This window comes from Scatophagus argus, chromosome 3, assembly GCF_020382885.2.
Source record: "Scatophagus argus isolate fScaArg1 chromosome 3, fScaArg1.pri, whole genome shotgun sequence".
NCBI classification, from domain to species: domain Eukaryota; kingdom Metazoa; phylum Chordata; class Actinopteri; family Scatophagidae; genus Scatophagus; species Scatophagus argus.
The window spans coordinates 21,012,105-21,032,675 of NC_058495.1; the positions used below are offsets into that span (position 1 = coordinate 21,012,105).

Consider the following 20,571-nt stretch of genomic DNA (forward strand, 5'->3'; position numbering starts at 1 on the left):
TTACTGATTACCTTGCACAGAATAATTGTCTACTTTCTGTTAACTCTAGGTTTCTTTACGGTCTGTTGTACTGGTTGAGCTGTGGTCTTAATGCGCTTAAACAAAAACACACCCTTGAACATATCCAGCTCAGACCACAGAGCTCTCCTGAGTAACTTTCCCATAAATCACTTCATAAATAACTGCACAAATGTACACTTAAATGATTTCAGATTGCTTCCTAACAGTGAAATTACCTGTGGCTGATTTGATATGCAACGCAACCCCCACCCACCCTTTTTTTTTTTTTACTGTGTTACAACTGATGGTGACCTCACGTTGCCCTGGTTGACATCCAGTCCAAGCATTCAACATTATAACCAGATTCCAGCACATAGATACACACACACACACACACACACATGCACAGGAACCAATACTGCATCGCACCAGATAAAATATAGTGTAACAGGAGGCGTATGAGCTGGGATCAGATCAGATAAGGTGAGGCCAGACAGCCTCAGATAAGCCCTTTGAACGACTATCTGCAGCGTCAGGGAGACGTTCTTCCCTCCAGCCGTTTCACATGATGGCTGCTGGCTAGGCGGCTGCTGCTGGCCTGTTTGTGGCTTAGTCCTGCTACTAATTAACTGGGAGAGCCCAGGGCCCTGTGACTGACTGCCTTGTCTCCTTCTTACCCCCCCCCCCCGCCCCCCCAACACACACACACACTCAGGATCGCTCATGCATGCATGCTAACAGACACTCACGCACATACACACAAGGACACACAGACTCTTATCTGTTGTGGACCCCAGGAGAATCTTAGATGGTGTAGGTGGCCCTCTTGTGGTACAAAATGCAGGCTGTTGAGGATAGTGAATCTGTGTAATCCTCAGTTGCTGGGTCTTTCTGTCGCTCTCAAAGAGTTTCCTTAAAGTTTAGTCAATGCTAAACCGTTAAGGAAAGAACAGTTAGATTCATTATTGATTAATCTGTCAGTTCTTTATAGGATAAACAATTGATTTTGTCTAGCGGTCCCTGACCAGGTACGCCTATAGTTGTACCCCACCTAGAAGTTTTAAAAGATGGGATCCTGGGAGAACCAGAGGTCCTTGAATGGATACCACAGTGTCCCCAGCAAAAAAGCAGAATAATTTATATTTGCTAAAACAAAATCAAATGGGGATCTGTGGTCTAATTTGTGTCTGTTTAGGAGTCCTTGACATGAAAAAGTTTGGGGACCACTGCCCCAGAGTTACTTCTGCGCTTTTCAGGCTGTATGGAACGAATTTGAATTAGGTCAACTATTTTGGAAAAAACATATAAACTGTAATTTCATTTTAAAAAAAAAATCCACATATCGTGTTAGTTATTACACCGAAACATTATTGCAGCTGAAACTTAGCAAGGGAGCCGAGACTGTTAGTTAAAAGTAGTCTGAGTGGATAAATGGTTGAAAGAGACAGCCATACATAATGCATGAAACAGATTGGAAGGTACAAGTAACAGATAAACAGCTGGATCTGTTAAAAGTAACAGATGACAGATGAAACTGACAGCTAAAGTGGTTAGCTTAAAGTAATGGATGAAAATATTAGTTGGACGAAACAGTTAATGGAAAATGGTGCCGTTATAACATCCTCATCTTATCTTATCTTATCTCTGTTTATATCTGAGTTTTGGGGCCCCATCAAACAAAAAAATACCCCCAAATTTCTTCTTTTGTCTGGCGTACCTGTCCAAAACCCAAAGATTTATAAAAAGGGGAAACACAGCATCCTCACACTTTGACATTTTCACTTGATAAACTTTTTAAAATCAACTGATCGCTTCAGCACCCCTAAGAAGAGGAGGGAGTCCTCTTCTTTGTCTCTGCTTCTGCTGCGTCGTGTCAAGACATACCAACTAAACAACACAGACTACAAATCTCACAGTGCTCATACGGTCAAGTCTTGTACACTTCATTGGCGAATGTGAGCTTCTGATGACAGTCCAGCTGGAGGTCTGTGCTGTGTTTAAGCTGTGCTCCCCTCCCACAGTGCAGAGGTTAAGGCCCAGTTAACCTCATATGTCCAGGAGCATTCCAAAGGCTGTCAGCTGTTTTTTCCTGCAGTGTTTGGGCCTTGATCCTGGGAAGCCTCCCTCTGAATCCTCACAACAAGGAGCAACACAATCAGGGTGTTTGAACAACCACGAAGTGCACACACACTCACAACATATGGATGCAGGAGGAGGCTGTGTGAGCGCCGCTGCTACTGGAATCTCACCATGAGCGGGCGTAGGTATGCTTAGGAGGATCAGCTGGGATTTGTGTGTATGAGTGTGTGAGTGTGTGTGAATAGGTGTATTTGTGTGTTTCAGTTACTGTGTTTGTGTCTACTGGTTGGACTGAAAAATGCTGGCTTGCTCACCTGTTCACACACAGTGGACAGAAAGGGAAGCAGCCTCTTTTCACACGGCCACAGTCACGGCTGAGTGTACACACACACACACACACAAACAGACACACATACACAGCGGCCTCCACATTTTTTCCCTGTGCTCACCTGTTTGTTCAGAGGATGTCTGCAGCCTGATCAACACAGCTCCAAGGTTTCCACGCTACCTGTTTGAACAGCTGAGTGAAGCGTTGACTTTAGCACTTTGCACAATAGCACGCGATTGGTTTGGAAACACACACAGGCCTCCTCCTCCTCCTCCTCCTCCTCCTCCTCCTCCTGTGCTCGCGTGGACTTGGATGTGTTAAACGCTGCCCGGTGATCCACCAAAAAGAATTTTTTTCCCCTTTTAAAATAACTCACTCTGGTCTGATGGAGTACAATAAGAAATCTGGTTTTAAGTGCATGTTTGTGGTCTGCATTGCTTACTATATATGGGCCGAGCCTCCCAGTCCAACATCTAATTATGTGTTGAGCACTGATGGGAAAGGATTACACACACACACACACACACTCACATCCAGCAGGAATCTGTAATTGTGTGAATGTACTCTGTGGATGTTGGAGTGGATGTGAAGTATGGGAAGCAGTGTGCTATTGAAGGAATGCCCTGGTGCCAGTGAGACTAAGGAGCAGACAAGCTGTGGTGGCGCTAAATGAGGTGAGACGTCCGCATTTATGACAGTGAGCTGCATTCCTCTGTAATCTATAGGCAGCTGTACCCTGAAGGGCATCATCTGCACTTAGGGGAACACCTACACAAGCAAGCAAACACACATTTAAAAAGAAACAAGGCAAAAAAGGTGTATACAGAAAAAAGGGTGGTAACTTTTAAAACTTGAAGCCAATTCCATTTCATACAAGCAGTGAGGGAGCCTATTACAGGCTTAACGCGGCACAGTGGGCTCGTCGGCGTCCGTCTGTCGCTGGCCGGTCTGTTTTGGGGGTCCGGGCGGAGGGGTTTTGTGGCTGCAGAGCTGCCTGAGGCCTGGCTGGACTGATTTACAGGCGGCGCGGGGACATGTGCCTGGGATACTCCCAGAGCAGCCTGGTGGGGGCCAAAACAGCCACACTGCTGCTGCCTGCACATCTGGAGTCTAGACTGAGTGGCTCTGCCGAGCGCCTCACTCCCTCCCTTCTTCCCTCTCCACATCCATCCATCCATCCCTCTGCCTCAGCTGCTGTGTTTGCCCCCCCCGCTCCCCGCTCCCTCCCTCCACCTTCATCCACTGTTTGTGTAGCTGCTGGGGCTCAATTGAAATTTAAGATCAGCTCTCACTTTTTCCTCTCTCCCACTCACTTTCCTTCACTCTTGTCTCTTTCTTTCTCTTCTCTCTCTCTTCTTGCCCAACCTCCAGCACATCTGATGAAGGACAAAATGGTCAAGAAAAAAACCCCAACAAAATTCATAAGCGTCACGGAGCGCATGTGGAAGACATCATAGAGGGGATTGTTATTCCTCTCCCTCTGAAAGCCAGACTCTAAGTGTTCACAGGGGGACTCTCCAGTGATCTTTCAAGGAATTGAGGATCAGGCTCCTGAGCCATGGAGCGGTCATATAAACATATTGGCTCTGACATACATAATAAACAGCAGTGCGATAAACACGATACCTCACATGCTGACTCACAGTCGCACTCAGTCTTGTTTTAATGGTGGCTCGTGTTAGCTGCTGTCAGGACAAATGTTCCTTGTTCTGCTGAAGACCTTGTAAAGATGAAGATTTCTTTCCAGTTCTGACACTCCTGCTTTTACCCTCCCTTCCTTTACCCCCAAACGTACATGCATACACAAACATCTTCTCTTTGCCATTTGCTTCTCCTCTCTCTAGATCACGCAGACCAAGAGGAAAAGCCTCAAATGCTGATGTTGTTTTTCCTTTTCTTTCTCATATACACATCACACGAGGGAGCACTCATTTTCACCAGCTTTGTATGGAAGCCCACAATAAACAGAGACACATGGGTTACCTCTCATTACACCAACATGATGGATGAAGCACTTAGTTTCATAAGATAAATATGTTTTGGTGGGTCATGTGTTCTCGGGAGGCAGTTGCAAACTTCTATTTTCTAGTAGAGACATGAATTGTTATGCAAATGATCTACTGTGCCCGACAGTGGCTATTTTAACTTTTAAAACTGCTCCTTCGGTAAACATCGTGCATCAGGGTTTCCCCTTGGCACACAAACACAATCACAATAGTGTCTCCCTTTTAAACAGTGGAAAGTTATAGAAACACCCTCTGTCTGTGGATTCAGAGAGGCAGGCGTCAGTATAATTTACTGCAGACAAGCAGGGACTCTTTCTTTCCATGTATCCCGATTTCCGCTGACATGAACATGAGATTTTTTTTTTTTTTTTTTACTGCCGTGTTCACCCTATCACATCTACACTGTGTCATGTGCCATGGGATAAATGGCTGTGTTCAACTCTGTGGTGTTAAACAGGTCATAAAAGGCAGCTACATGATACTCTTCCAACAAGGCCTGAACCTGTGAGGCTGCTCGCCTGACTGTCGCCTGCCTGCTTCCCCCTCACCTCAAATGGAACAAATTATCCAGCTACTTGGGCAAAACAAGGCAATATTCATTTCTGAAAGAAGTCGAGAAAGAAAGACATGAAGACAGAAAGAAAACATCTGGGTAGCAATGATTGCTGTTTGCCTTCTCTGGAAGCAATTAGAACAAACAGCCTTTCTGGTCTATCTGAATGGTCTTCTCTCACGTTTCAGTCTGGTTGGACCTCGCACATCCTCTCACCACCTGCATCAGCTCTGGTTCCCACCCTTGTCTTTCTGTCACAGGACAGATACTGAAGAGAACAAGTAGTCTTGAGTGACTGAGGTGATCCCAGCTCTTCAGATTACAGGAGCATACTGTCGGCGTTGCTCTCACCTGTTCTCAAGCCTGAGTTTCACACATGACAAAGGCAAAGGTGAAAGGTTTTCTCCTCTGTGCTGCTCTGCGAGAGCCACACGGCTCTAAAAGTCCTCCTGAGGCGCCTGCACATGCGCCATGCTGATCCTGCCTGACATGAGAACAAGAGGTGGTTTGCATTGACCTCCCAAAATATCCCCCGTTGGTCAGTAACAACAAAACCCTTAATTCAGTGGAGACTCATAAGGACATTTTTTGACCTTTCCTAACAATACAGAAACAGTCAAAATGCTGCTGACGTAACCACTTTTTTCCCCACTGACAGATATAAATAGACCCTAATGCCAAGCAATTTACTGTAAATTACACCGAGAGGCGGCCGAATGGATTTTGTCAGCTTCTGAATCATATTGTCCTGGTGACAATAATGTGTGTGCAACCGGGAGAGAGGGAGCATTTTGTTCTCGTGAGTCTGCAGAGCTTAAGACAATTTTCGTTGTTTTGCACAATAAGTCACCGGCTGGCTGGCTGGCTGGCTAGGCATGTGCGCCGTTGGAGTGCGTTGAGACCCGCAGATTGGCACAACAATGTGTGTGAATCATCAGGCTTACTGGGCCAACACCACTGTCAACACAGGTCTGCCCAGCGTCCCACTGGGAGAAGCTCAACAGCAGCAGTGGTGCACCCTGACTAGTATTAACTGTGTTTGTGCTTGGACAGTTAGGCAAACACAGGCTTAGCGTGCTATCCAGAGGATTAGAATAAATTCGGCCTGGTGATGAAGTCAGGTATGAAGAAAAGCAATCAGGCTGCTGCGGCAGGTGTGAAGTGTTGTGTATATGATCTGACTGCTGATAAAGAGGTGACAGACTTATGAAGTGAGGTGTGAGATTCCAGAGCCAAAGTAGGTTATAACTGCTTTGTTTATCATCGGTTTGGTTTGATAAAATCAACAAATACTGGTCAATCGCAGCGTCTCCAGCTCCCCCGCGACCCTGTATAGAAAATGGATGAATACTGTCATGTGACTGACATGACTCTCTCGTGACATCTCTTACACTAATTTTTTTTTATGAATATCACAGACAAACATTCAAAGTGTTTTGTCAGGAAAGCCACACAGGATGTAAATGCATCATAACTCACCAGGAGACGTGTTTGTTGTTACTAAGGAACTGGATACAGGACTGAAAAGCCCCTCTTACTCACAAGGTGGGACTGTTTCTCCGCCTCGAGATCAACCGCCACACAACAGGGATGGTACGTGATTGTTAGTGCTGTGTTATGTCGTTGTTGTTAAGAAACTGCTGCTCTTTAATGATGCAGACGACAGGGAAAACGGGAGCCTGGTCTCATTACCAGGGTGTCAGTGAATCAGAGCTCCCTCTGGAGACACACTGGGTTTTAATGAACCTCCAATGCAGCGACATCCACATCAAAATCAAACGAGCTAAGCAACTGCAAGACTTTCACCCAGGAGACCAGAGTTTGCATCCCATGCGAAACCAAACCCACGTTACCAGTCTGTACCTAAACCTAATCATGTAGTTTTTGCGCCTGAACTTAATCAAAGTGTTGTCGCCCACTGAAATTCAGTGTGTCATTATCTTGTCTTTAGTATTTGTGACCACGGTGTTGCATCATTGATGCTTTGACCACATATTATTCTGTACCTTCATATTCCAGCACTTCTCTGAAGCTGCATCACACTTTGCTAACTGAAAACTGAAAAATCCAATTCAAGTTACAGTGACTGTGGTATTACATTAAAAAACAAACTGATGTGTGTGTGTTATCAGCCAAACCAGTCTGTCACAGCGACTGTGTAAAGTGTTTTACTGTGCATCAGCTCCACTTGTAAACTGCTCCAGTGCGTTAACCTGGGTAGTAACAAACTGCCTTAAAAGGGTTTTTTACGGCCATGTTATGACGTCCTGAAGAGTTTGCTGTCTGCAGGTGGCACTTAGCCTTTCACTCAACTCCTTCCATCTGTGTCTATCTCTTACTCTTTCTCTTCAGTTCAGTCAATTCAACGCCTGAACTGAAATCTACGTATCATCACGCAGCTGTTGATGTAATCACTGAGTGCACCTTGCTTGTGTCAGAGAACCAAACCATTGCAGGAGATACTTGTCAAGCCCACAGTAATGCCTGTAATAACAGCTCTATTGGTAATGACAACAGCAATTCTCAGAGACATATTTAAACAGATTATGGGCTCCTCTCGCTGGGTGTAGGCTGTTGTTTCATCTGCAAATAATGGCTCTACCATCCATCACCTCGAGAAAATAACAAACGCAAAGAGCGAAGCCATCATTTGGACTTCAAGGTTACAGTAGTTTTCGAGACTAAAAATAGGAATATTACGGTTGAGCTCGTAGTTTGGATGAGATGCCGTTCGTGTGTATGAGGCCTCTCCTCCAGGCGCTCAGTGCCTTTGGGAAATAATGAAAAATAAACACAGAGACTTGATGTTGACTCAGAGTGAAGTGATCCACAGGTTATTACTTCACTCCCCCCCCCCCCCGTCTTGCTCTCCTCTGCCTCTTGGATGAGTGTGTGTAATCTAAGCAGATTGCCTCCTCTTCTCACACACACACACCCTCTGACCTCCAGGGAAATAGATGTCAGATGCTGCCGTCATGTCTCATTTACACCTATTGCTTTGCAGTTGTAATGGATAGACGGAGGGTGTTTATGATACTGTAATCCTCTTGAGCTGAGATTTCTCACACGGGGCTGAAGCTAGTTCATGGATCTATCTGATCCATGCGTGTCAAACTGAGGCAGCAATTCAGAGTCCAGTGATGCGGCATGCATTCACTGTGGTTATAGACTGGCTACTTGAACATATAACAATATAACCATACATTTTCACCTCTCAAGCTGAAAAAAAAATCAACATCCCCATCTGGAAGAGAGATAATAGAGTTTTCCAATTTGTCTCAATGGTTCTCAGTCTTGTTACTTGTGTCGATATATGACGCGCCAATGGCTAGACCAGACTCCATCAGAGTTATACCTCAGGCTTTGATTTTGAATCAGGTGTTTAGCTAGTTAATTTATATTGCTTCATGTAACTGAGATGCAGCTAAGTAAATCTTTTAAATGTTCAGAAAGGGTGTGCACACAGGATGATTAAGGCATTTTTAAAGCTCCTTTACAAGAAATACATTATTCTTACCTAATACCCAAAGATGATTTCAGGTTTTTATTTCAACAAAAGAAGAAAAAAAATGTACAGATATGACATTTAAAGGCTTACAGGGGAAGAGGAGATTCTCAGTTGTGAGAGATTAGCCTACAGGCCTCAAATCTATAAATTCTCCCACCTGGTCAACTAAGCAGAACAGGGTTTCATATTATTCAAAAATGGCCTCCTATTTGCATGACGGGTGAACGGACACATTTCACTCCTCTCCACCTGAAACTGAAAACCAGTCACCTCTGCAGGCCTGCTTGGACTTGCATTACTTGTGAAAACATCAGAAAGCTAGTGGCGCCCTCTTGTGTGGCCGATAGGAAAATAAAAATAATAGAAAGAATGTCCATGTTTATTTTAGCATTCAGTGCATACGAGATATAGGCCTACTTTATAGTCCAATTTAAAACACAGATATTTTAAATGACCCTTTCGAAATTAGGGGAATCACAGCAGGATCACAACTGGAAAGATAAAACTAAAGACGCTCTAATTGTGGCTGCCGTCCATTCGGGTAACTTCACAGGCCTCGTATTTTGCAGTTGGTCATATGTCCTGATATTGTGTACGCTGGTAGACTGAAACTTATAAATGTGACGGTGTCATCAATATACTTCCACCATTTGTTTCCTTCCTTATGTAAATCTAAATGTATGGAAGAAAACCCCTACGCTGCCCGCGCTGTAAAAGCTGCACCTGTGACCGGATAACAGTTAAGATATCAATGCGCTGACTCAACCGTTAGCCCTCTGCTCGAACTAGCCTGGTTGTATTCTTTTTCTTTTTTTAAATCGAAAAATAGTACCTAAGCCTTCAAACTTACATGAATTAAAAATCTCCTCAGTAAAGTGAAACACTTAATTACTGTCGTTGCATTGCACATGAGAGAAGACTTCGTGAACAGTCGGTAGAGGGCGCTGCGAAACAACTGTAGGCCGCACAGGAGGCGAGAGCGACAGGACACACAGCGGGTTGGATGTGGCACAGGTGTGTGACTTTATCTTAATTAAATTAGATTTGCCATTCGCCAGGTGTGTTAAAGTTTAGAAATCTCCACAGTGCCAAAACTAACTAATTAAATAAAATAAAATGAAATGTAAAAGGGGTCAAAGTTTATCATTGGTCAGCTTGCTGACGAACCTTGTCAAACTTTGCCTTCAACACCTGTACGTGTATAGAATAGACCGTAATTGTACTCAATGATTATTCAGTATTTATGCAGTTTAAAAAGTCAAATGACGAGTAAATGCACCATAGGCAGAGTGTGTGATCTAAACCTTGCCTAGGCCGTTTGTTATAGCCAACAAACAAATACTAAATCCGAGTTGTTTGTTTGCAGTTGTTTCACGCAAGCAAGCAACGCTTTCATCATACTGGAAGTCTGTAAGTCTGTGAATTTGATATTAATAGACTGTGAGTGATGTTTGGCGATTCAATATACTGAATGAATTATAGATGATATGTCCTGGAAAATATTATCTAATCTCTGAACAAAACATTAGAGACCTCAAAGAGCTGTTTTAGCCTGAGCTCCTTCCAGTCTGCCTCAAGACATCCAGGCCAAGGAGAAAGAGACAGACTGGCTTCTGCCATTAAATACTCTCCTGTTTCTCTGATCCTTTCTCTCTCTCATGCAGACACATGCACACCCTCAGGTCTGTGGTACGGCCATGTGTATATGGGACATCTGTGTCTCAGTGTGGCTGTCACAGTAAGGTCATTTCACTCACTGAATCATACCGTTATTCTTTTTATAGATGTCCTGTGACAGACGCTGCAGTGAAGCAGCTCTGTCTGATGCAGATCTCAGCCACAGCCAGAGAGCAGCTGAGTCTGTGCTGCAGAGGTCATCCGTGTACAAGGTAGGGAAGTGCTCATTATTGATTACAGGAGGAATTCAGATTCTTTATCGATGTAACTATAGCAACACTACGGTGTAAAATGTTGCTTTACTTCTCCTGTGTCCGTTTTTTTGCTTGAGAAACAGTAGAGGTGTATTAGCAATAATCGGCTGAATTATGACACTTTGAGAGTGTTTAAAATCCCAGCAATAGTTTAATGTTATTGCAGATCCAGGCTCCTTTGTATGCTGTTTCTCTGAGGCAATGCTTTGCTTTATATGCAACATCTTTATCTGCAAATCAACAGTCAGATAAATTGGTTTTTAAAAAAATGGAGTAGAAGTATAAAGTTGTGCAAAACTAAAAACAGTTAAAGTACCAGTACCTCAAAGGTGTACTTACATGACATACTGTCAGCATGTGCCAGATCCACACTACATGCAAATTCTATACATGTAGGTCCTAAATACTAATCATGTGATGTTTCCATCAGTAGTTAATGTTATCACATGTGCTTTTCCTGCTTCGATAAGGCACTTTTGCTACAAAAAAGAGCTATTAAAAATGATTATTATCACAAGTTAAATTATGATGTTGTCAAAGATGCAGACACAAGAAATGTTGATATCACCTGCGAATATCTTGTTTTCAAGATGGGTATGAACTCACAGTCTGAATGTTATTTTCCTCACTGGGGGAATTCCAAAAAGCTTAAAACAGTAAAATATGATTAATCCTTCGCAGTCAACTTATCATAAGCACACCGCCTGTTGTTGCACGTAGTACAAATTATAATCAGATTACTATAATCTAATTATATGTAACACATGGCTTGTCAGCCTTTTCATGAGTTTATAAATTCACCTCTGCAGCAGATTTCCCTCACACACTGTTTTTAAACACAAGGTTGATTCTCCTCTGTTTGTGTGCCTTCGTCTCCCCCCACCAGTTCCTCCTATCCATCCATCTGTGCTCTTCATTTGCTGACTTTGTCTCTCCTCTGAGTGTGTTCCAGCCACATTGTGGTTTCAAGTGTTTCTGCTTCTAATGAGCCAATTGTTCTTGTTTTGTTCCCTTCGGGGAGCGTTGTGCAGCTAACAACATTCTGCTCACAACCATTTTAAAACATATTCACTGCAACGTATTCACCGGTAGGGATTGGGGGGCCAACAAAACAATAATGCCTCGGAGCATGTACAAAATGAAAAATGTGTTAATGACTCTCGCACTAGCGAAGTGACAGCGCATTCTTTTCCTGTCAATTAGACCTCGGTTATTCAAAAGCAATTTGCAACTCCCTGCAGAGCAAAAATGTATGCCATCTCTCAGGCCTTATAGTCTGCGACTGTGTGAGTGATGTGTTCATTCACTTCCACTGTGTGCGTCCTAGTTTGAGACGTAGAAATAATATTAAGGTTAGAGACCTGCCAAAGTACTCTGTTCACTCACTGTTCTTCCTTTGAAAACAGAGAAAGGATTAGATCTATTTTGAGCTGTGTGTGTCTCTCTGTGTTTCTTTCTGTGTGCACAAGTGCGTCCACGACCGTGTACTACTAGGAGTATTGATACAGCTGGCATTCAAGACCCTGATTAATTGCCATGGCATTTGGTTGTGCTCGGTAAATGCCATATCCCATGCTGAGTGCTTGGTTAATGGATGTCTGCCCATTGCAGGCCCAGCATCGGGCCTCCTCTCCTCTCCTCTCCTCTCCTCTCCCTCTCCTCTTCTTCTCCTCTCCTCTCCTCTCCTCTCCTCTCCTCTCCTCTCCTCTCCTCTCCTCTCCTTCTCCTCTCCTCCTCTCCTCTCCTCTCCTCTCCTCTCCTCTCCTTCCCCTCTCCTCTCCCTATCCTCTCCTTCTCCTCTCCTCTCCTTCTCCTCTCCTCTCCCTCTTCTCTCCTCTCCTCTCCTCTTCTCTCCTCTCCTCTCCTCTCCTCTCCTCTCCTCTCCTCTCCTCTCCCTCTTCTCTCCTCTCCCTCTCCTCTTCTTCTCCTCCCCTCTCCTCTCCTCTCCTCTCCCTATCCTCTCCTTCCCCTCTCCTTCTCCTCTCCTCTCCTCACCTCTTCTCTCCTCTCCTTCTCCTCTGCCTCATGAAAGGTTAGCTGTGCTTCATCAGCAGGAATAGACACACGAGTGGAATGATCTCACGCAGCTCAGATGTCTTGACAGTTTAGCTCAGAGTGGGTTTGCCATATAAAGGCTCAGCCTCCTCTCTGTTCCTGACAGCACCAGTTCAAAGGTAGCTTAAGGTTTTGTCCTCTCCCATCTTCTCTTTAATCTGCAGTAAATGTGATATGTGAAATATGATAAGAGCTGAGAAAGAGCGCTACCTTCAAGTGTGTGTACCCCCAAGACCCAATTTCAGTTTGTCTCTATATCTCTAAAAAGAAAAAAAAAGATGAAGAATTAGCTTTGGTCCTCAAGTGAATTAGTTTGCTCTATCTTAATGAGGTTTGCCATGTCAGAGGGAACAGTTCAGAGCCTGCATGCTAAACAGACTGAAATTGGAACAGAGTATTAGCTCCGTAACTGCAAAAATACCTTCTCTCCGCAGCTCTAATTTCAACACATACACGCAATTACCCTTATACACAATTTTATCTTGTCACTTCCAAATGGGAATAGAAGACCAAGCAGAGGAGAAATAATCTTGTTTTTTTTTCTTTCTTTTTGGAAAACTAATTCCAAAATCTAATTAACTCCAGAAAAACATGTCACCACTCTGGCTGGAAACATCGGACGTAGTTATGCAAATGGGCCCAAGCATTGTAGAATGTGGTTTGACAGAATCTCATTCAGGATGGTGCGAGGCCAGATAGAAAGATTACTCAGCCATATCTGAGTGGTGGCAAACAGGAAGCGATGAGCTCGGTAATTTATTGTGTTGGTATTTCTCCTGTTTGACTTCAGACAGCTCATTAAGGAGCGAGGTGTCACCCAGCCGGACAGAAAGACAGACAGGAGCGTTTCTCTAATGGGTCCTCCTCTGCTCTGCCTGCATCAGCTCTTTTCTGCCTTTTGCGTCGCTGGCTTAATCTCCGACTTTTTTTAATATGAGGTGCCAAATAAGATTTTACACAATTCATCATTTTGCTCCTCACAGGGGAGACGGAGATGCTATTTCATCCTCCCACTTGTCTTTAGTCTGCTTACAGGGCTGTTTCAGGGCAGCCGCTGAGAGATGGCCAGAGGGCTGAGATAAGGAGAGAGGCTCTGGCTCCTATTTTTTTGCAACATGCAAAAGATGATGTAGTCTGCTGTGCTGTGACAGTGTCTCTGTATAGGTGTCAGTACAGTGTGGATGGCTGAAAATCAATTAGCGTTTGCGTCACACACAGTGAGGACTTTACACTGACCATGGCCATCTCAGTTATCTGACCCAAATCTAGTCCTAATCTCAAACCACCAACCCAAAGTCTTAAACTGAACTAGCCTTCACGAGGACGTGCACACAAGCACAGCATCCTCAGTTTTGTCAGTTTTTCCAGTTTTCTTTCTGGACATTTAGTTGTCACATGTACAAAAATAAACATATTATCACATCACACATTATTAGAATCCCCCCTCTCTGCAGCAGTGACCTTTTGTTGTGATGTCAGTCCCCAAGCTGGACTCTTCAGGAGTTTTCCTCACACCCTGACAGCTCCTGGTTGCATGCCAGCGAGCTTTTGTTTGCAGCCACAGAAGGCCGTACAAAAACGAAGCAAGGTCCATCCTGGTACAAACAAGTAATTAATTATTGAGGATGCCAAACATGACTGCTTGCTAATCTACATAGCCGTTTAAAGCCCCTTGATTTATAATTCAGGCTCTTCTCTCGCTCCGATGAGTGCTGAGATTGGAAGGCTGCACTTGAGGGCACTTGAAACTTCACTGGGGAAAGGTGTGTCTTTTCAATGCGGCTCCTGTGTGACCGTGTGCACGCATACTTGTGTGCCAGACGCATAAGTGCGCACCTGCTTGTGATGATAAAATAAGCAAGAAAAGGGAGCGAGTTCACACAAATGTTCATTGAATGATGTTGTAAAATTCTCCCTTGTTTCAGAGTAATTCAGCTCCTCCGTGTAGCCGCCTTCACAACGTTTTAAAGTGATTACTAATGTGTTTGTGCTGAAAACACTGGGGTGCCTTGTTAGACAAACCCACAAGCTCTTCTGTTTAATATGTGTGGCAGATATTACACTGAGTGCTGTACATTAGAAATTCAAATAACATGGTGTCAAATGGGTTTTAGTTAATTAGCTGGAGATGGCTCTGGCCCATAGCGGCTTGTGTTTCTTGGGACCGCAGACCTCAACGGGGGGGCGGTCTTTGATCTGCGGATCCCACGGTCTGGTAACTGTTCCCCAACCTCTGCAGTGCCTGCTGCGCGTGGACAGATGGGTATGAAGTGAGTGTGTGCGCATGTATGTGTGCGTGTGTGCACCTTTGTAGATTTGACTGATCCATTCTGGTCTGTTATTGGTTTTTTTATTTTTTTTACTGTGAATTAATGAGGGAACATAGTTGGTTTTATTTCTTTCAGAAGAGGTTAAGCTCGTCTTAAAATGTCCCATTCCGCTAATGATTTGATTCAGCTGAATTTCAAAGTTGATTCCTCCAAAAGCATAATAGTGACTTATAAAGGCTATTTGAGCTGTAAACATGTAAAATGTAAACATTACAAGAAAACTCAAAGGCTGACTTTTATATGCAAGGACAAACTCTGGCCTCAGAAGACAACGGCAGCTCAGTAAATGCGGGAACATGAGGGAACAGGAACAGAAACACATCAAAGGTAGCAGACAGCTTTATTATTTCACTGACAACAATGAGATATTAATCAGATATGATCTAACTTTTCAAATCACTGCAGTTGTGTTTCCCACCTCAAAGTGGTGCATCAGGGGTTATTTTAAGACTCTGATGCACAGTGGTGTCTCAATAATCCTCCCCCTGCTGGCTGATCATCAAACAACATGGGCACCACAGTTTTGTAGTAATTACTAAGTGCTAATACAGTTTTTGGCTTACACAAAAAAAAAATCAGCGTACTGTGAGTGATACAAGCCATGCGGGATGTCAAGGATGCTGCAGCTTGGGAATCAAATTATAGAAAAAGAAAACTTTTCAGCCGGAATTTTTCCAAAGTTATTTTGACTTGTCAGACACAGACATAAGTAATAATTTCTAATTGTGTTCCTCTCGAGCCATCGTTCACGTAACTCGTAATACCTGTGCTTGTCCTGATATGACAATGAAGTGTGTGCTGTGAGACGGGGCTTTGTAGAGGTTTTCACTTTGCTCCAGCTGTCGGCGGCTCTTTCAGTTCTGTTATAGATTGAACTGTGTGGGATAAGAGTATCCAGCATCATCACACTTTTAGTGTGCGTGTTGGAATTTTTAGGTGCGCTTCAGTTTTTGCAGTCAGGTCTTTCATTTTTCCTGTGAGTACACGACATACTTAAAGTACCTACAGTATAAGATGTGGAATAACTAGGACACCATATTGGCCTTTCTTCTGTCTAAGTATCTGTGTTTGTTTGTGTTTGTCCTAGTCACTTCTACAGTTACTGTTTAAGAACGAGGAAAACTTCCACACATGGCAAACTGTCTCAGGAAGGTGCCGGAGGGAAAGTCTGCATTACAATTAAGGAGGACAAAGGCTTTCTCACTGTGGCTGTGTTGGAGATTTCATATTTTATTGCAAAGCTTTTAGTCAGAGACTTTCTTCAATCTGAAAAATGTCTATGACCAAAAGCTTAGCAATTAAATTTGAAATTTGCAATGGAGAAAACTTTGCCTCTCTTATTTTTAATTGTACCATTCAGATTTGTGGGACACTCATGAATGAATTATGACATCACCTCAGGATATGGAACCAACTGGTGGAAAACGATGGTTGCTCATAACTGACTTATTAACTATTTATATTTTCAATGGGAGCCCGTGATGTGACATTGACAGGAGGGATGAAATAAATAAGAGGAAAATACATTAGCCATGACAGGATGATGTGTGTGGCGTTCGTCATTGCCGGGATGTAATGATGTCGTTGTGTTCAGCTATTTCATGTCTGCCATTCTGACGACCCTCTGCACCACGGGAACTTGAAGAAACACGATTCAGAAGCAATGAGCACAGCTGCAGAACGTGACTCATCCGACTATTTGCACTTGTAATTAGCCAAGAAAGCTGTCCTCTGGACATGTGTTTAATCCTCTGGTGTTTGTGTGTGTGTTCCTCGTGTTGAGGCTTATTATTTTAATGCACATTTTTATAGTATGTTGGAGTCCATGAGAGCTGAGCAGGAGGATGGGGTTGTTATAATGGCTGTCAGCATCACATGCTCAGAGGTCAGAGGGCCCTTTCGCTTTTCTGCCTGCAGTGGCCATCTTGCTATTTTCAGGAGCATTGTTTCTCGGGGCCAGGACTTCTTTCATCCTCAGGTCTGTCAGTCCTGTTTCCTGGAGTCCCCACTTTGTCAGCACCTGGGCAGCTCTTCCGTATGTTCCTCTCTGTTCTTCTCTCTGTCACAGTTTCTCTTCGTAGTGTAGCCATGGTGATGTAGAGCTGCCTCAATGCATAGGATGCACTCGCACTTATACAAAGACACACACACACACACACACACACACACACATTCCAGCCAAGTAATCATAGAAAGGATGGAGGGCAGTGTGTGTGTGACGTGTGTGTGTGTGTGGTGGTAGTGGTGGTGGTGGAGGGAGGTCAGCCTTGAACCAGCTACTACAAAACCAAGAGAATAATAGGAGTAGTGCTGTCGGAGATAGAGAGAGAGCTGGCGTGGAGGGAAAGACAATGAGGGGGTCTGCCTCATTTGCACTGGAGTCCTCCCCTCTCTACACACCCGGCTGACAGAGGATATTTTTATCAGCCTAGCACACACCGTGCAGAAGAGGAACAAATTCATTTGTAAAAGCACACTCCCAGCCATGAACAAGATCTCAGCAAGATACAACAGAGCTGTTTTTCAGAATAGAAATAATTCAGTCTTATTGATGCACGTGCCTCGGCACTATCACGCAGAGGTGGTGCACAAGGCCCCGCCCACTTTGTGTCTAATGAAGCAGAAAACAAAAAACCAAAAAATGTGCTCCCTGAGGTCTCGGGGAGTCCAGATTTTTCTCTCTGTAGACATTCATGTATTATATTCTTTTCCCATACCCTCCTTTCTCGTTGTTTGTCTTTCCATGTGTGTGTGGGTGTTTTCTGCCTGACTTTTAGTGGAAATTTCCCACAAGGCAGTGGGGCTTATACCTGTAGCTTACATATGGAGAGTTGTTCATATACACTGGTTTCAGGGAGGATACATCTGTTGATCTGAAACCCAATTAGAGGTCAGTGGGATGACACAGCTTGAGTGTGCATGAGAGCATGTGAAAGAGAGGAGAGAGAGAGAGAGAGAGAGAGGGGCAGCATGAATAAACCATGTCCTAAAGTGGTGTCACTGGGCTGCTGTGTTGGCATGTCGGCACTGCTCAGGAAAAACGTGGCTGTCTCTGGGGCATTGTCTGTAATCCAGCATGTTAGAGCAGCTAGATGGCTTCTTTATGTAAGCTGTCCCAGAGTCTCAGACATCATCTGAAATGCACACAGTGGAGAAATAAATCATTTTCCAACAGTGTGTTTTGTTTAAAGATGATTATGAATAGTGTTAGAACAGGCTAATCCATTCTTACAAAGGGCTCGTGGATCCAATGCGCTTGAATGACAATGTGTTTTGTTTTTTTTTTATCAGGATTAGTATGAATGCACCTGATGTTAAAGCAGGAAATATAATTTTCTTTATCCTCAAATGCCATGCGAATCCTCCACCCTGAATAGTTTGTTTTGCATCTGCAAGAGACTGTCAAGGCCAGAAAAATACTGTTTGATTTTCACAAAGCAGCATGGTTTCATCTCTTTGCAGTGACACAAATACCGTAGTGTGCCAAGCTGACAGATAGATGATCCATTGCAGACGTTGTAATTGAAAACACTCTGAGGGGGTGGACAATTAATCTCTCTTTCTCTCCCTACTTCAAATTTCCATGGAGAAATACCTTGAAATTCAGATAATAGATAAGAGTGTTATTGATTAGATGGGGTGGGAGGAGAGGTGAGACGGTGCAGAGGTTCTCCATCACTAATCTCTCTGGCTGTGACTGCATCTAAATAACCTGCAGACAGGGATAAACAGGCGCATCCATCATGGGACGGCTGGCGAGGACAGTGATGGATGCCTCAGCCCTCCGCCACCCTCCGCCGCACCTCTCCCTCCTGGTCAGGCATAGGAAGTGACATCGGCACTCAGGAGAAATACCTGGCTTATAATAACTGGGCAGGAAAATGCCTACTTTAACTCTGCTAGATGGAGGGATTCAGGGCAGGCTTTGTGTGTGCGTGTGCGTGTGTGTGTGAGTTTGTAGCATTGTCCCCTGTCCTCCGTCCCCTTGTCACTTTGAGTTTGTAGGATTATCCATCTTGATAGATCCTGTTTGTTTTGTCAAAGAGGAAATTGGTTTTGTGGATTAGTGTGAGAGTGCGTGTGTGTGTTTGTGTGTGAGCACAGCCATATACGTACACACACACATATATATATATGCCTTTTGTGTGCTTGGGCATAAATTGATTTGGGTGTACATTTCTTCTCTATCTGCATGCCCATGCGGTGTGAGCCAAATCCCCTGCGTTGCCTGGACCAAGTGAGCAGGCGGCCCACAGCCCCAGCCCGCCTCAGAGGTGCCAGTCTGATAGATATGGTGTGTGTGCCAGGCTGTGGCTTCCCTCCCCAACCCTGCAGCATTAAGATTGATCCTCCGTTCCCTCCCATTCCTTTCTCTGTCCCTCCTCTGTGTGCCTCTGCCTTTATGAGTCTGTGAATAGGTGAAGCTCACAAGCTTCAACAGATGGCCGGAGCTGCCCTGGTTCACTGTGTGAGACAGTGAACAACACACACACACACACACAGTCTTGTTTCCATCACTTTTGGGGATGTTAGATAGACTTACATTCATTTCCTGCAGGTTTAACTACCACCTAACCATAACAGTAAACATTGCCTAATCCTAACTTCAGCCTAACCTTAAAGTACCCTAATATTTAATGATTTATGTTGTTTAGACTTGCATTTGTGTCCCCACAACCACACGAATACATGTCCACACACACACACACACACACACACACACACACACACACACACACACACACACACACCCAGTGACTCTAGAGAGATAGGGAGGAAGAGGCAGAGTTTAATGTGACAAAGAGAAAGAGAAGAATCAGGAAGGAAAACAGCAGAAGAAAGACTAAAACTAAGGGAAACAGAGAGAGACAGTGAGGAATAACACGCTGGGAGGAAGATGGAAAAAGAGAAGGAGTGATAGCAAGGATATGCTAAAAGAAAGAGAGAAAAAGAGGAGAAGGACAGAAACACTGCTGAAAACAGGGAGTGAGAACAAAATTGAATTGTAGATTGAGGGAGCCTCTCTCCTCCCTCTTTCCCTCCCTCTTTTATTTATCTCATGTGAAACCACGCCTCCCTCCTTTCACTTGTCAGTGCATCTATAACAGTGAGCTGTCTGCACCGGACTGCGTGGGGGGTGAGACGAGCTCCTCACTCCTCCTGCGCAGGGGATCGGGAATCCGAACGCACCGGACGGGACTGGATGGTACTGGGCTGCCCAGAACAGGTGTGTGGGTTTGTGTCTGTTCCTGTGTGATTATTTGTGATAGATGACAGACAGCAGCATGTGTATCCCTCTGTGTGCGATCGCTTGTTCCTCCACAGGACTTGCTTCCAGAGTAGCGTATCAAGGAGGTGCAGTGCTGGAGCTTTGCCCTAGTTTACACTTGAATGCTCTAATACGTTCTATTTGCCTCTGAGATGTATGCATGGAGTCGCTAACGTTGCTGGTCATCGGGGTAAGAGCGATAAGACGTCTCCCTCATTGGAAGCACTGGACTCTTCACAGAGTATGCGGCTTTGAGTCAGAGCAGCAGCATGGAGAGGAGCTGCTGTTTATCTGATGGAACAAGTTGGTAGTTTTTTTGGGGCTGGACGCCATCAACATATGCTGTGTCGCCATTAGCTTTTTTTTCTTCTTTTTTCACAGTGTCTGTCTTTTAAGTGACTGTGTTGTGTTTTTACACAATAGTATCCTCTGCTAGGAGTATCATTACATTATGGTTGTGTTCTGAATCTGTGGGAATCCACTTTGTTCAGCGAAACAAATCAGTGCAGCTT

At 44.2% G+C, this 20,571-nt stretch overlaps 1 protein-coding gene across 8 annotated transcripts in view; it reads left to right on the top strand.

Annotated features, from left to right (window-relative positions):
• The first annotated feature begins 9,380 nt into the window (after nucleotides 1–9,380).
• The window catches only part of sulf2a (sulfatase 2a), a 43,266-nt gene continuing 32,075 nt past the window's right edge, over nucleotides 9,381–20,571 (top strand). For 4 of the 8 annotated variants that reach the window (XM_046384656.1, XM_046384652.1, XM_046384659.1 and 1 more), the window contains exons 1-3: nucleotides 9,564–9,667; nucleotides 9,841–9,884; nucleotides 10,259–10,363. The gene's annotated coding sequence lies outside the window, so the exon portion shown is untranslated. The other 4 variants (XM_046384657.1, XM_046384655.1, XM_046384654.1 and 1 more) reach the window with 3 other exon arrangements.